Here is an 18643-nt window from a genome sequence, read left to right as displayed (position 1 = left end):
AAACTGAAAATCAATCACAGGCAAAACCCTCAATATCTTCAGACTCTTCTCCAAATGTTTGCTTTACTGTCTTGCTCTAAATGAAAACTGGGTCACCCTTAGTGTTCTGCTTCCCCTGCAGAACTTCTAATTGGTGGGTATTTTCTCTTGCCTCAAGCCCTCCTGCCATTGGCCCCTGGAGAAGGTCAGTGTACTCCTTGCTCCTCAATTTTCACTTTATACTACTTTCCTTTCCTCTTCCCCTAATCTCCCTTCCCTGCCACACAGCACAGATTTATACTACACATCATTAGACTATAACATCTGCTGAATGCTTGCCATGGTCATCCATGGATCCCACAATCCTCCCTCCTACTTGCCTTCAGCTTTTACCTTCTAGCTCAGTGAACTCTTTCCATTCTATTCTTGCCATCATTGTGTGTGTGTGTGTGATTTTAATAGCAATGTGAAGGATTCAGGTAAGCCTTCAAAAACTTAGTCTCTCGTTTCTTTTTCTTTTTTTTTTTAATTTTTTTAATGTTTCTTTATTTTCGGGATAGCGACAGAGCACGAGTGGGGGAGGGGCAGAGAGCGAGGGAAACACAGAATCCTGAAGCAGGCTCCAGGCTCTGAGCTGTCAGCACATAGCCCGACTCAGGGCTCGAACCCACAAACCATGAGATCGTGACCTGAGCTGAAGTTGGATGCTTAACCGACTGAGCTGCCCAGGCGTCCCTAGTGTCTCATTTCTTTTGATACTGTCTGCTTCAATGATCTCTCTCAACTCTAGTTTAACCCATTCAACCCAAGGTCACACACTGACTTCTTGATTACCTTGAACTACAATGTATCTACATAATCCCAATCTCAAGCATCCCGTTTTCTGAACACAACACCTCCAGGATGTATCATCTACTGAAACTTCGTTTTCATTGCCCAATGCTACCTCTGCATTCTCATTTCCCTTCTCACATAGCTTATGTTCCCGAGTCCCTCATCATTTTTCCTTACACTCTGCCCTGACTCCCTTGCCACTCTCTCCCTTTATCATCTTCATCTGGGCAAAACCCCAACTCTTCTCCCACGCAGTAGAATGGACCTAGAGAAAAGCACACATCCTTGCCAACCATAATCATATCTGTACCTGACCACAGCCCGGCAGTACATATCCTGCCACAGTACACATAGCAGCTAATCCTGCCAGTCTATTCGAGGTATGTATTTTAAACTCTTAACAGATAAACTGAGGCATATTTAAAAATTGATGAGTTTCAGCAAAAATCCACTTGAACTGGGTAGCATTCAATCTAGCAGATAGAAAGGAGCTCCAAGGAGTGCACAAGATGGAAGACTTCTTACAGGCACAAGGGGCAGGAACAAGGAAGTTATACTAGGCAAAAAACCAAGTTGGTTATTTCAAGGTTACTCTCCTTTAAGGGATGACAGAGGTCTGTCAGGCAGATTATCTAGTTAATGCTGATCAGGCAATTCCTGACTGATAGGTTTAAAATTCCATTTTGGGGAGAGCTGAAAGTACAATTAAGTCTTGGTTTAGAGACCGAGATTAGCATAAGTGACTTTATTTTGAGTCTGTCGTCTTTGTTTTTAATATCTTCACTTCTGTTAAACCTCTTTCTTGGCTAATGGCATTGGATCCAATTCTGTTTGTTTATTGTAAGATTTATTTTTTCAAGATTGTTTATTTTGAGAGAGTGCATCCATGGGAGGAGGGAGAGAGGGAATCCCGAGCAGGCTCAGCACGGACAGTGCCAAGCCTGAAGTGGGGCTCGAACCCACGAAACTTGTGATTGTGACCTGAACTGAAATCAAGAGTCAGATGCTTAATCAACTGAGCCACCCAGGCACCCTTGTTGTAAGATATTTTAAACTTTAATTCCATTATAGCTAACATACATTAGTTTCAAGTGTACAATATAATTGTTCAGTGGTTCTATGCATTACTCAGTGCTCATCATGATTAAGTGTACTCTTAATCCCCTTCACCCAAACTCCCCCCACTTCCCCTCTGGTAACCATCAGCTTGTCCTCTAGAGTTGTCTTTTTTTTTTTTTTTTTTTTTTTTTGCTTTGTTTCTTGTTTTTTTTTTAAGTTATTTTTGAAAGAGAGAGAATGCAAGCCCAGGGAGGGGCAGACAGAAAGGGGGACAGAGGAACTGAGGCTTTGATGACAGAGAACCCAGTGCAGGGCTTGAACTCACAAGCTGTGAGATCATGACCTGAGCCAAAGTTGGACTCTTAGCTGACTGAACCACCCGTGTGCCCCAAGTTTTGTTTTTTAAATTCTACATGTGAGTGAAATCATATAGCATTTGTCTTTCTCTGATTTATTTCACTTAGTATTATACTCTTTAGGTTCATCTGTATTGTTGCACGTGGCAAGATTTTATTCTTTTTTATGGTTGAGTAATATTTCACTATATATATATACACACATATGTATGGTGTGTATATATATGTATATACATATATATGTATATACATATATATGTATACGTATATACGTATACATATATGTATATATGTATATACATATACATACATGTATATACATTACATATATATATACATATATATGTATATACATATATATGTATATATATCCTACTCTTCTTTATCCATTCATCTAGCAGTGGATACTTAGACTGCTTCCATAATTTGGCTATTGTAAATAATACTGCAATAAACACAGGTATAAATATCTTTTTGAATTAGTGTTTTCATTTTTTCTGGGTAAATACCCAGTAGTGAAATTATTGGATCATAGAATAATTCTATTTTTTTTTAAAGTTTATTTTTACTTACTTTGAGAGGGAGATAGAGAGCAAACAGGGAGGGGCAGAGAAAGAGAGAGATGGAGACAGAATCTGAGGTAGGCTCCAAGCTGCCAGCACAGAGCCCGATGTAGAGCTCGAACTCAGGAACTGTGAGATCGTGACCTGAACTGAAGTCAAGAGTTAGATGCTTAACTGATTGAGCCACCCAGGTGTCCCAAGGGTAATTCTGTTTTTAATTTTTTGAGGAAACTCCATGCTGTCTTCCACAGTGGTTGCACCAGTTTGCATTCCCACCAACAGTGCAAGAGGGTTCCTGTTTTCTCCACATCCTCACCAACACTTGTTGCTTCCTCTGTTTTTACGTTTAGCCACTCTGAAAGGTATGAGGTGATAGCTTACTTTTGATTTGCGTTTCCCTGATGCGGAGTGATGTTGAGCATCTTGCCATGTGTGTGTTGGCCATCTGAATGTCTTCTTTGGAGAAATGTCTCCTTGTGTCTTCTGCCCATTCATAATTATTTGTCTTTTGGGTGAATTGTATCAGTTCTTTATATATTTGGGATACTAATCCTTTATGACATAGGTCATTTGCACATATTTTCTCCTTGTCTTTTAGTTTTGTCGATTATTTCCTTTGCTGTGCAAAAGGCTCTTGTTTTGATGTAGTCCCAATAGTTTACTTTTGCTTTCCTTTCCCTTGTTTTAGAAACATATCTAGAAAAATGTTGCTATGAAAAAAAAAAAAAGAAAAATGTTGCTATGGCTGATAACAGAAATTACTGCCTGTGATCTCTTCTAGGATTTTTATTGTTTTAGGTGTTACATTTAGGTCTTTAATCCATTTTGAGTTTATTTTTGGGTATGGTATGAGAAAGTGGTCCAGTTTGGATCTGATTCTGTTTAAAAACTAAGAATGTCCAGAAGAGAATTTGCCCAAGATTTCACGATCCTGTCGGTCTTTCTGCCTGTAACTGTATGAACTGCCCATACTCCTATGTAAGGCTAATATTTCACTGGGAAATGAACCCCACTCCATTTCCTCCTGAACTCATGCCAGTCAATATTATAATCCCACCACTCCACCAAAACTGCTTTGGTTTAGACTTTAAACCAACAATGATCTCATATTGTGAAATCTGATTTCTAACCTAATTTCATTAGTTGGTCTCTCCCTCTACCTTATAATATATTTTTTTCTTTGTTTTGCCACACCCTTTTGGTTTTCCATCTACTTACTTTACCAGTCTCCTTTTCTGGTTCCTTCTGATCTCCCTGATCTGTAAACATTGGTCTTTGCCTTTGCTACTCTTTTGATGATTACATTCAGTCTCAGGGCTTTAAAGAATTTATACACTGATGACTGTAGAATTTTACCCTCAGCTGCTCCTTTTCTCTGATGTCAAAAATTAAATCTTCCTGTTATCTTGTAGTCCTTTTAATATTAATTTGCCTACAACCATCCTCTTTCCCCAGGATAGCTGATTGCCTTTTTTCTATATATTATCATATGACTGTCCATATATTTTATTTTTTTGTGTATTCAGGCAGAGGAATAATAAAGTTTAATGCACTAGAAAAGAAGGTTTATCTGAGCAGGCAGTTTTTATTTCTTTTTAAATGTATATCCCTGTACATAACTAGTTCTTGGCATAAAATGGGCGCACAATAAATACTTGTTTTATGATTAAGGAAATGGTTGGCCATCTAATTGGGGGAAACGGTAAATTAGAATAACGAGTTTTTATTCCACCTTGCATAGGTGCACATTCTTGACAGCCCACTTTACAAACTTGATCTTTCACTTCATAGGAACATACAGTAAAAAATGGATAACATTCATTCATCCTTTTTTTGTTTCATTCACTCAGTAGATGTTTTCAGTGCCTGCTGTGCTCATCACCACTGGTGTGCTAGGTACTGCATGTAAGGATAAGACAACCTCTTTTAATTCCAACTGTAATAGTTTCTCTCTGTGCATATTGTCCCCACTTTTACTCTGTCCCCTATAAGAGGATTATATTTCCCTACTCCTAAAACGTCTTGAATATGTGATTTGTTTTAGCCAGTGAAATGTCAACAGGGCATAGTATGCTAATAAGCCGCAGCAAAAGCTTTAAGAGCTGCATGGGATTCTATGATTGCCCTTTACCTCTGCTGTGGAGATGAGACAGGGCTGCTGTTTCAGTCCAGGTGCGGGAACGGAGGAGATAAGAGACCGCTTTCATATATGTGAGAGAGAAAAAAACACTTGTCACTGTAACCCACTGAGATTTGGGTTCCCTCTGCAGCACAGCTTAGTGGCTTTGGAGAAGTGTTATAGTTTCTCATGTACACACTGGGGACAATAATAATACCTTGTATATCTCATTTGTGGAGAGGAGCAAATGAGAAATATACATGTGAAAAGTTTCACAAGATTTTTTGCTAATCACATAGTTGTTGGAACTCTAATTATATGCTATTCCAAGCCCTGGAGGTATCCATGTTTTTTTCTCCCTACCAGTCTTGAAGTGGAAATAGAACACATGAGACACTTTGCATGGGCAAATGATGCTTTTCTCATTCTTATTTACTTAAATAAGGCTGATGTGTAGACCTTTAATGAAGGATATTAGACATAAAAACCATATCCTTAAGACTTTATTCCTTTAAGGTGATGCCCGCCTCACCTCTCTGTCCACACACATTTATTACATAAATCTCACATTTCTTTTCTCTTTCCCCTCACTGTTGCATTATGTTGCACTTAAAGGATTTCTAGTTTGTGTCTGATGTCTTTTAACTCCAGGTTAACTTGATAGGGATCCTGAGGAGCATGCATCCATGGGCATGAGTGGCAGGGGCTGCACATTGCTGAATTAGTGTGTTCACAAGGTTAAGTGCAGCTCCAGATGCTGCCCTCACTTCCCTAACAGAGGAAAGGCATGCCCGTGGTCTGGAAGGAGACCAGTGGGTTAATACCTGTGTTTGGGGGAGGCATGTATATTGTTTCATTAATCTTCACTACAAACTTACCATGCACCTGTCATTATTCCCATTTTACGAGTGAGAAAACTGAGGTTTGTGATGGTGAAGTTTCTTATACACATTGGTGAAAGCCAAAAGCAGCTCCACAACCCAAGGCTTTCCACTGCAAATTCCTCTGTCTTTTCCACCTTGTGATTTATCTGGACATTTCATTTTCTATGTGGTGTGAGCTAAGTGCTCATTTTGGCCTTGGCGTTTAAACACCCTATTCTTTTTTTTTTTAATTTTTTTTTCAACGTTTATTTATTTTTGGGACAGAGAGAGAGCATGAACGGGGGAGGGGCAGAGAGAGAGGGAGACACAGAATCGGAAACAGGCTCCAGGCTCTGAGCCATCAGCCCAGAGCCTGACGCGGGGCTCGAACTCCCGGACCGCGAGATTGTGACCTGGCTGAAGTCGGACGCTTAACCGACTGCGCCACCCAGGCGCCCCTAAACACCCTATTCTTTAGCATGCAGAGGAATCCAGGTTCGGTGAGAACCCCTGCATGTGGTTTTGTGGCAAGGGATTTGAGGAGCAGGCAGAGAAGGTTGGACAGTGATTATGGTTCTAGTTAATGGTTGTAACGTGTAAAGTGAAACTTTGCTCAGATAAGAGGGAGAGACTAAATTTATTTCCACAGCACAGCTGAAAGGGGACTGATAGGAAAATAGGAAACGTCATGAAGGACTGAACGGACTTCCTCTAAGATTAACGCTGGTCAGTATAGAAAATAAGACAATTCTTAAGAATAGAGTCAATGGCTTCTATAATGCAAGATAGTAACACTATTTGTCTCACTGAGGGACTACTCTCATATTCCCTGCATCTGGACTGTGTAGGTCAGTAATCAGGTGATGGACCTCAGCAGTTTTGATAAATATAGAAATCTGGACTACATTAGCCTTGAAGTTACCTCAAAAATTGGCTGAGGCGGCTTTGGGCAAACCAGGATCCTCAGAAGGGAAATCAGAAGACAAAGACAATTTACATGGATGGAATGAAGAGAGCTGGAGATTGTAACTAATGTGAAGATGTTACCTTTCACCATACACAGCAAATAATTTTCTGCTGGAAGACAGCATGATGCAGGGAAAAAAGCTTTGGAGTTGAAAAGATGAGTTCAAATCCAGCCTCTTCCATGTGCTAGCTTGGGATCTCAGGAAATCCCTTAAGTCTTTTGCCCTCTTATCAGTTAATATGTGAGAAGTACTTAGAACTTTGGTGCATAGTAAGCACGTAGCAAACGTCAGCTGTTATTTTTTTGTGTGTAATAGAGTTGTTACCATCTAGTTTATAGGGTTGTTGAGAATACTAAAAAGCCTTTTAAATAACTGATAGAGTACTGAGCAATGTAGTCGATAGGCTATCTCAGTATCTACTGGTTCCTTAGCTCCATTAAGTTATCCAAGTGAGTCTAATATGTACAGGTTTGGAAATAACCTAATACACTAAAAGCTGTATCAGGAAGATTAGCTATGGTTATATTTACTCAGCACGTACCATGTTTCTATGTTATAAGATAGTGCTAAGTGCTAAAGAAAGTTTTAAAAATAGAGAAATGGTGTTTGTCCTTAAAAGATACTTAGTAACAACACAGGAAACAAAAGGTGTTGGCAAGGATGTGGAGAAAACAGAAACCCTGTTACACCATTGGTGGGAATGCAAACTGGTGTAGTCACTCGAGGAAACAGTATGGAGGTGCCTCAAAAAGTTAAAAACAGAACTACCCCACAATCCAGAGATTGCACTACTAGGTATTTACCCAAAGAGTACAAAAACAGCAATTTGAAGGGATGCACGCACCCCAATGCATATAGGAGCATTATCAACAGTAGGATAGGCAAATTAGGGAAAGAGCCCAAATGTCTTCCGACTAATGAATGCATAAAGAAGGAGTGGTATTTATATACAATGGAAAATTACTCAGCCATAAAAAAAAAAATGAAATTTTGCCATTTGCAACGAGATTGTATTATGCTAAGTGAAATAAAGTAAGAGAAAGAGAAATGATTTCACTCATGTGGAATTTAAGAACAAAAATGAACATGGGGGGAAAAAAGGAAAACCAAGAAACAAACTCTTAACTATAGAGAACAAACTGATGGTTATGGGGGGGGGGGATGGGTTAAACAGGTGATGGGGATTAAGGAGTGCTGTGCTTGTGATTAGCACCAGGTGTTGTATGTTAAGTGTTGAATCGCTAAATTCTACACTTGAAACTAATATTAACTGCACGTTAACTGGAATTTAAATTAAACAAAAGATACTTTCCAAAATAAAATATGATTTGTGCATTATATAGGTCAGACATTAAGTTCTACAGAGATTGAGAAAAGTTATAGGGTTGGTCCTACTAAGGTAGATGCAAATTAAAAAGATAAATTGGAGTGCCCTACTGGACCTGCCCTGAAATTGCTCATTGCTTTTTTAATTCTACAATTTGCAATTCAACCTCTTATGGTTTTAGGAAAGGATTGGCTTAAACATTTTTAGAAAGATTGTCTCATTCCCCATGAATAGTGATTTCCTATAGAAAGTTCGCTCTAATTTAAAATATATTTATTTTTATCCTACGTATGAATAAAGAGAGATGTATCCAAGGTACTTCAACCACTTCCCAAAGAAGATTGCAATAGTCATTTATAACTAAGAAATCTTATAATATTTCATATTCATTGTAAATCCTTATCACTAGATTTTACTGACTTATACTAAAGAGGAATTAGATTTGAGTCAGTATTTTTTGACATGTGACAAAATGTCTTCTATAATCGACAAAGAAAAACATTTTACTAACAGAAACAGAATTTTAAACTTGGATGGAAATATTTGTCACAAAGACTTACTCTGACCAGAATTCAGTCAGTGCAGCTTGAGAAAAGAAAATCCTTCCATAAATTTACTATGATGAAAATAAAGGGCTTTTGACCTACTCCTCACAAATATGCAGCCTCCATATCTGGGGACTGATTATAAAAGCTGATGACCAAAGAGTTTAGTGTGGTCTTGAAGCCCTTTTCTTGGAACTTTTAGTCCAAAATCAACAGAATTGGTTATAAACCCTGTGAAAAAATTCAGTCCTGGAAAATAAGAATCAGAAGTCTGCGTTTCCTTACTATGAGTTCATTTAAGAAGAAACAAGTAGAGGAATTGAGTTCTTCATCTGACATGTTTTTCCCTACTGTGGCATTATGCTAATTAATCATGATACTGGATAGGAGAATAGTCTTTACCAAGGACAGTTATTTCCTACCCTTCCAAACAGACACACTTGGAGTGGAGAAGGATGGAGGGACTCCCACCTCTTGAGCCAGAGAAACTAAATCAATCCTGCTGAACAAGAAGTGACAGATGGCTCCTATGGAATGGTGCCACTTTTTGTATTGACCGAAGCTTGAATGTGACTCTGTAAGTGGGTGGTAGAAAGTGGTGCTAGAAGAAATAGTAAGAAGTGAGGAAATTACAAACCAGAAAACTAGGCTGTTGTAGGATGGAACGTTAAAGTCACCAAAATGAGATTAGACATAGTTGATTGGAATGAAAGCCCTGGCCCTGCTTCTGCATGGAAAGCAGCACCATTTAAGCCACTTAACTGTTTGTTTGCTTTTTACCCCAGAGTTTTCCCCATCCAATATTTCCTGCTGCTAAATTCATGTTACTGGAAATCATATTTTGACATTGTTACTCCATTGTTCACAACCTATTGTGGCCTCTTTGATCCACAGGACTAAGAAAAAAACATTTTCTTATTCTGCATTTCTAGATTGTCTGAAACCCTTAACCTAGCCACCATATGTAAATTGGTTTTCCTATTATCTTTCTAATGTTTCTCTAAAACTGTAATCCTAATAGTAGGCCCTCAAAATTGTTGGCTCTATGAAGAAGTAAATGGTCAAGAAAGGCAGTACTAAGAATATTAAGATGATTCACTAGAAATTATTTTGAAGGAAAACTCTACAGAGATTAGTATATTGCTGACTGAATATGATAGGGAAAACTATGGTAGCACAGAATCTGTTGTCCAGTATTTTGACAGTTTTTTTTCCTTTTCCAGGTCATAGCCCTTGACAAAATGTCAACAGATTCTTCTCTACCACCAAACTGTTTTCCTTTTAGCTGTCTATCTCTTAAGGTTCACAGGTAGGCTTTCCATAAAAGAGTGGTTTATTTAGTTCCAAGCAACTTGTCTTTCCATCCTCACCCCTACACTTTTTTTTTTTTTTTTTTAAGAGAGAGAGAGCATTAGCAGGGAAGAGTAACTTAATCAGGATCCACACCCAGCACAGAGCCCGATGTGGGGCTCCATCCCACAACCCTGGGATCATGACCTAAGCTGATATCAAGAGTCAGATGCTCAACTCACTGAGCCACCCACATCCCCACACCCTTAATTTTTTTTTTAAATCTCAATTTTGGCTTCATTTATTTCATAGTTCTACATTACTTTCTCTCTCCATATATGATATCTGAGATTCTACATTTACTGATCCAGTTAGACTTATCACATTGACTGTCAATAATTCTTACCTGATAAACATTTAGCATGTTTTTATGCCAATATATCTGTTGATTCTGAGGGGGGGAGCAACTATCAATCTACTTTAGAATGGTCTTTCCATTAAACATGAAATATTTTTTCTGATTATAATTTTAATCTAATTCTATAGTTCATTGTAGAAAATTAGGAAAATACCTAAAGTAAAAACAACATCACTAAATAAAAAGCCACTCACCCTCCTTGCACCCAATGATGAACATTATTTTGTTGTCTGCCTCGCCGGTGTTAAAGTTTTTCTACTTTTTTTTTTATGTAATAGGGTGTGCATTTAAGAAATAAAAAGATGCTGAGATCTCTTTTCCCTACTTCCACCAAAAGGAAAAAGAATCGATTTTCCAGTTACTTCCTCCAAGCCCATTTTGAAAGTCAAGAGTTTTTGGGTTCAGTTCCCTTTCTGAAAATTCAGTGTGTCTCTGAAGGGAGGCATCTGAGAGAAAGAGTCAGGGGAGGGGCACCTGGGTAGCTCAGTCAATTAAGTATCAGTCTCTTGGTTTTGGTTTTGGCTCAGTTGTGAGATCAAGCCCTGCATTGGGCTCTTTGCTGAGAGTGTGAAGCCTGATTTTGATCCTCTCTCTCTTTTTCTCACTGCCCCTCCCCTCAAAATAATTAAATAAACTTAAAAGAAAAAAATGAGTCAGGGGAAATTGAGTTCTTCCCCCTGAAGTGGAGAGATCTCCAGATTGGGAAATAGTTTTAGGATGCCACCTGTGTGCCAGTGGGGGAGCTACTATGACCACTGTCCCTGAAACTTCCAGAAGCAGGTGTGTTTGCAAGACAAATGGTAGGGACCATACTTGATAAGAATATGGTGTGGCTTTAGGAGTAATGAGGAGATGCTAACTATTGTGAATTAATAACTCGGTCCTTACCTATATTTTATGGCACTGCTTAAATTCAGTATTATTTTTAAGTTCCTTTGAGGTAGCAGGAGGCCATAACAATGATAACTTAAATTTTCTAATTATCCAGAGAATGGAGGCTTGGAGGATATGACATTAGAATTAGAAAGATATGGGAATAGAGTATTTCCTATAGCCTGATGATGGTATCTAAAATACATTCTTTTTTAAAAAAAATTTCAATGTTTACTTTTGAGACAGACAGACTGAGCAGGGGAGGGGCAGAGACAGAGACAGAATCCAAAGCAGGCTCCAGGCTCTGAGCTGCCACCACAGAGCCCGATGCAAGGCTCGAACCCATGAAGTGTGAGATCATGACCTGAGCCGAAGTCAGATGCTTAGCTGACTGAGCCACCCAGGCACCCCAGTACCTAAAAGACATTCTATTTGTCTCTCTCTGACTTTTCTTTCTCTGTACGTGTGCGTGCACACACACACATCTGTATACATATATATGTACATGTTAATGTGCATAAAACTAGTTTCAAGTTATAATTTGTGTCCCAATCTTCAACTTGCTTTAAAAAAATTTAATGATTTCCTGGTTCCAAGTACTCCCACACGCGATTATTTCATGGTTGCTTGGCTCTCTACTATCTATGTAGATGTTGCATACTTTATTATTAATTCTCCTAATTGACATGCTCCTAACAGTGGCTGAACATGGTTGTCTCTAAAATTCCCCTATTATAAAAGTGCTGCAACAAAGATTCTTTTCACATAAAATTTTGTGTATAGCTTTCATTGTTTATTTAGAATACATACACCCCTGGAAGTGGGATATCAAGATATCACTTGTTGTGCCTAATTCCAAATTACCATCAGGTTACTTGTAATAACTTCTATCACACCAACAGTGTGTGAGTATGCCATGTTTTCCCTCATTCCAGAAGGGATTGAAAATCTGAACCACATGAGTTCTGAAGGAAACACTTCTGGTAATCTTTGACAAATTCTAACAAGCCAGAAATGTGGTAGAATAATGGATAAAATAATGGTGCTGTTGTTGTCTGAATTTTCAAGAAGTAGAATGTGATATTCTGAAAACTGCTCAGTGAACTTGATGTTGATCTTTGGGGATGAATTCTAGAGTAGGTGCATTATTAGAAAGCTTATGAGTCTGGACTTTCATTTGGCTTAGGCAAGTATCTTTCAATGACTAATCACAGCATTACCACAGCCAATTGAATGACATTTGCACCCCCTAATAGAAATCTGTTTAATTAAATGCTGTACTACTGACTATATCTATTTAAAGAATGTCCTTTAATCTTCTTCCTGGATTTGGCAATCCAGATAACTGTTGTTTCAAGATATTCTTGAGTCATGCAGGGTGTTAGGCAATGACTCGTTAATAAGATTGTCTGTGTCTTCGACAAGTCAGTCATGGGGACTGATTGGCCTCAAATAATAACAGCATGAGTAAAAATGGTGGGGGAGTAATATGAAAGTGAGTAATTGAGTAAATGTGATGATTCATTGATTGTCTTTAAAAAGCTATATTAGTATCAAAATAATATTAAGAGCTCGTGTCTTATATGATTGTAAGGAACTTAAAAATGAAACCTGGATAAGTGGCCTATTACAAGATGTGAAAGAACCCTCTCTTTGGAAGGTTCTTGATCCAGCTATGTACTTGGCTAACTCCAACACTTCAAATCTTGATACAAATACTACCTTCTCAATGGAGCTAATACTAACTCTGCAACATGCCCCATATCCCAGTCCTTCCTATCCTGCTCTACGTTTTCTTTCCTCCACAGCATGTATCCATTTCTAATATATGATACAGCATGCATGTTTATTACATTTATTATTTATTGTCTCCACTGCTAGCAGGTGAGCTTCAGGACTACCAGAATCTTTCTGTATAACTCAGTGATACAGCCTAAACATCAAGAACACTTAGAAGGCACTCAAAATATAAGTGTTAGATGAAGTGAACTAAGAACTAAAAGTTTAGTAGTTTGGGTTATCTTAACTAATATGGATTCCACCTGGCTCATGTAGTAAAGAAAGCCATTTCCAAATTCATTTGAACACTGTTGGAAATAGTTTCATTGGACTTCAATTTATGCACTTCCATTTAAATCCAGAGAGAGCTAAGCTGTGAGGATGTTCCTTCAGTACCATTAAAAGTGTAATTAAAAAAGTAGTCAAGTGAGTAAAATGAATTCTTACATTTTAGATTACTACTTGCCAAGGATGAAAGCAAACAGTGTAAAATAAAAACATTCTAGAATGTGAAAGAATCTTGTAGAACAGTGAGAATAAGTATACTTCTCTATACTGTTTCTAGAAATTATTTTAAAATAGATATCCCTTTAGGATGCTTTTTGTAAAGTAGAAAAAAAATTATTTGAAAATGATTTTGTTAAAATGCTCTGCTTTTGTAATCTAGTTTTAGAATATGTTGTTTTGTAGAATATGTTGTTTTGTAAAGCATGTTTCTAGTAGAAAGTTTATGCACTAGAATCAAAAGTCAGGTTTATTATTTAGTACTTAATACTAGACTGTAATAATGTAAAAGAAGTTATAAATTCCCCATTAAATATGTTTAAATAGCTTGCTTTTCCACATATGCACATTATACATTTTTAAACAAAGACTTAATAATTACAGACATTTGTCAGTTTTTTTGGTCACCAAGCATCAGAACCTTTGTGCCAAATATCTTTAATTCATTCCTCCAGATGAAGTCTCTACCCTTCTTTACCTGTTATCTGTGGTAGCAATATATCTCATGTTATGAGATATATCTCATGAACATGTCAACATGTTCATATCCCTCTAGGCTAGTTTATAGACCAGTTTCTGGTTAGGTTTATCCAATGGGAAGCCCTAGGAGGAGATCAGAATGAGGTAAGGGGGTGGGGTGAATATATTTATCTTGCCCAGCTCTCTCCCTGAATGACCATCTTGAGCTGGCTGTCTTCAATCAAAGCTACTGTGCCTTGGTCAGTGTTTCTCTCTAGAGTGATAAGGCTACCAAAATAGCTTATGTGAAATTGTATTTTGTTGGTTAAATCTACATTTTCTAGTGTTGGTTAATACATAATCCCAGCAAAGTTGACCATTGTTTCACATTCCTTTTCCTTTGCTCATTTTTGTTAGGTCATGCGATTGTAGAGTTTGCCTAAAAATTCAGAATAACAATTCTTTTGGGTTCTATGCACTGCAAATAACTTATTTCAGTCTTTGATTTCCTTTTAAGTTCATTTGTGTGTTCTTTACAATGAATAAAAATTTAATTTTAATGTGATAATACCATACTAATCCGTTCCTTATGGTTTGTTCTTTTTCTGTGTTTTACTTAAAAGTTTCTTTTCTATCCATGTGCAAAATATTGTTTCTATATTTTCTTCTTAAATTATTAAAATTTTGTTTTGTTTGGGTGGCTCAGTCGATAGAGCATCCACCTTTTGATTTTGGCTCAGAGCATGATCTAGGGTTGTGGGTCAAGTCCCTTGTTGGGCTCCGTGCTGTGTGTGGAGCCTGCTTGGGTCTCGGTCTTTCTCTCCTCTCCCTCTCTCTCAGTCTTCCCCCACCCCCCATTCCTCTCCCCCTCTCATGCTCTCTCTCTCTCTAAAATTAAAATGTGTGACTTTAAACATTTATTTATTCAACAACTCAACTCATCAGAAATAGCCATGAAGAAAATGGATAAAATATTGCTGTGTTGTTTCCCTAGCACTCTTTCAAATCCATCTACTATATTGGGGGACTATATTGAATTTTAAAGAACATGAAACTTAGCATTAGAAGACCTTATACTTGATTCTAATCTGCCACATAGTTGTTCTGTGTCTTTGAGTTACATAATCCCTATTAGCCTCATATTTATTCATTTCTAATTATAACTTCTCACTGGATTAAAATTAAATTCATGTGATTATGTGTTACAAATTGTAAAACTACAGGTAAATTTTTTAAGGTTTACTTATTTTTGAGAGAGCGAGGGTGTGAATGAGTGGGAAGGGGCAGAGAGAAAGAGGGAAAGAAAGAATCCCAAGCAAGCTCTGCACTGTCAGGGCAGAGCCTGACAGGTGGCTCGAGTTCACGAACTGTGAGACCATGAACTGAGCCAGAAATCAAGTCAGACGTTGATTGAACCACCCAGGCACCTGTACAAAAACATATTTTAATGAATATTCTTTTTTGAATTTCCAAGCAGGGACTTCCTGTTAAAAATACTGACCAGTGCTCATGTTTCATTCATTGACTGAACTGGTATTTATTGATCAGCTTTCATATGCCAATTTCACTCTTCCTGAGAGCAAATTTTAGAGCCAGGTTAGGTGAAGACAAGAAAAGCAACAGTCATCATTCTACTTCAAAATCACTACACATGAAAAATTTGTTTTGTGTCTCTATGAGATTCAATAACTAAAAATAGAAAAACATTAATTCTTTACCTGCATATTTTGAATATCTTTAATTTCTGCTGAGATCATCTACATGATTATCTACATGATTTTATCCTACTTTTGGAGCCAATTACCATATAAGGCCTGTAGACATAGCTAGCACACTGCTACTTTGAAAACCATATAGTAAATAAAAGTGGTCCGCACTGGTCTATAAGATGTCCAAAATATCCAGAGCTTGAGCAAGATCAACCAGCCTTTTTGGCTACCACATTAACTGATTCAGAAGGTCTGATGAGCAATTTTATGAACTCTGTGGGGAGCATATGTTGTTATAAATGAAAACATCAGCTGCCAAGTGGTCTACCTTGGTCATTCAGCCTTAGATAAGAAAGCACATACAAATCAGCATGTTCATGTTGTTACCATGGTGACCATTCTGCTAAATGGATATCTTGAAAGATGCTGAGCATAAGACGGTTGTTTTAAAAGCAGGACTGGTAAAACCTATGTTTATATCACAGATTTGGTTTCAGTAGGAATTGAGTTGTGCCCCTATTGTGCGGCCAGATGTTTTATATCACTCTTTTCATAAAGCAGAAAGTCTGCTACACAGGCATTTCTTGTTTATGGATATTAGCATTCAGATGTTTCAACAGAATATTTTAAATTGGTTTCATGTAGTTGTTTGTATTGAGGGAAGAATCTCTGAAATGTATCAACCAAACCTCTGAAATACTGTTGTATATACAAAATTTAGCATCTTAAATTTTTTGTTTATGTTTCATTGAGATATAATAGACATAAAACGTGGAAGTTTAAGGTGTGCAGCATGTTGATTTGATACATTTATATATTGCACTATGATTACCACTGTAGCATTAGCAAACACGTGTTTTATGTCCCATAAGTTTGTGGTGAGAACATTTAAGATGTAGGTTTTTAGCAACTTTGAGGTATATAACATGGTGTTGCCAACTATAATCACTGTGTACTGCATCAGATCTCCAGAACTTCTAATTGCAAACATCACCGTCATTCCCCCAGTTCGCAGCCCCTGGCAAACACTATTCTACTCTCTGCTTTGATTCCACATATACTTGATATGCAGTATTTGTCATTCTCTGACTTATTTCACTTAGTACGGTGCCCTCAAAGTCCATTCATGTTGCAAATAAGAGGATTTCCTTTTTTCTCATGGTGGAATAATATTCCATTGTATGTATATAACACAACTTCTTCATTAATCTGTTGATGAACACGTAGGTTGTTTACCTATCTTGGTTACCTTGAATATGCAGTGAATATGGGAATACAGATACCTTCTTTGACATCCTGTCTCATTTCTTTTGGATGATATACACCCAGAAGTAGGATTTCGTGATCAAATGGTAGTTCTATTTTTAATTTTTTGAGGAAACTTTATTCTGTATTCCACACTTGATCTTAGCCAAAAGGACGAGAAGCGATCTGTATTCTATAGTGACTGAACCAATTTCTGTTGATATACTGAACAGTGCACAAAGTTTCCTGTTTCTCCACATCCTCATCATCACTTGCTATCTCTTCTTGATAGGTAGTCTAACAGCGGTAAGATTGAATCCCATTGTCGTTTTGATTGGCATTTTCCCTGATTAGTGATGTTGAACATCTTTTCATGTATCTAACCTGTTGGACATGTGTGGAAAAATGTCTGTTCAGTTTTTCTTTGGAAGACCTGAACCTTCTTTGGAAAAAGGTCTATTCAGTTCCTCTGTCAACTTTTTAAATTATTGTTTTATTATTGAGTTGTATGAGTTCTTCATATATTGTGGATACTAACTACTAATCCAATATGTGGTTTACCAAGATTTTCACCCATTCCATATGTTGCTTTTTCATATTGTCAATGATTTCTTTTGCTATGCAGAGGCTTTTTAGTTTGGTAAGTCCCACTTGCTTGTTTTTGATGTTGTTGCTTGTGCTTTAGATCTTACATTCAAAAAAATCATTGCTGAAGACCAGTGTGAAGGAGGTTTTTCTCTGTTTGCTCAAGAAACTCCACAGTTTTAGATTTTATGTTTAAATTTTAACACATTTTAATTTTTATGAGTGATGTAAGATACAGATTCAATTTTATTCTTCTGATTATCCAGTTTCTCCAACACCATTTATTGAGGAGACTATTCTTTTCCTGTTGAATATTCTTGGCTCCCTTAACAAACATCAGTTAACTGTGTATGTGTGGGTTTACTTCAGGGCGCATTCTATTCTATTTCACTGGTGTGCACGGGTCTATTTTTTATGCCAGTACCATACTGTTTTGGTTACAATAACTTTGTAGTATAGTTTGAAATCAGGAAATGTGATACCTCCAGCTTTGTTTACTTTCTCAAGATTGCTTTGGCTATTTGAGGTTGTATGAGATGCCATACAAATTTTAGGACTTCTGTTTTTCTCTTTCCTTGAAGAGTGTGTCTGATGTTGAGGGCTTACTGTCTTCTCATCAAGTCAAATGGCTTTCTCTAGTGTATAAAAGCAATAACACATTATTATGAAACATTTTTGTTAGTGTTTTTTTGTCTAATTTAGACAACTATTTAAATTGCCTAATGTATTAAATATGGAGAATGAAAAGTATATTAAAATTAAGTGCTATGTATATAAGCACCATTATATTTTTTTTCATTTTTTTATCATAAGTGTAGTTTTAAATTCCCTTCCCCCACCCACCTCTGATAACCATCAATTTGTTGTCTATAGTTAAGCTTGTGTTTTCATTTGTCTTTTTTTCCTTGGCTCGTTTTTTTCTTAAATTCCATATGAGTGAGACCATAAGGAATTTTTCTGACTTATTTCATTTAGCATTATACTCTCAAGCTGTATCCATTTTGTTGCAAATGGCAAGATTTTATAGCTTTTTATGGCTGAATAACAGTCCTTTTGTGTGTGCGTGTGTGCGCGCGTGCGTGTATAAAACTTTATCCACTTATCTGGATGGACACTTGGGTTGCTTCCATAGTTTGGCTATTGTAAATAATGCTCAGTAGTGCAATTC

This window comes from Puma concolor, chromosome D2, assembly GCF_028749965.1.
Source record: "Puma concolor isolate L17-30 chromosome D2, mPumCon1.1.hap2, whole genome shotgun sequence".
Taxonomy (NCBI): domain Eukaryota; kingdom Metazoa; phylum Chordata; class Mammalia; order Carnivora; family Felidae; genus Puma; species Puma concolor.
The sequence above is the reverse complement of the archived record's forward strand: the minus strand, read 5'-3'. Positions refer to the sequence as shown.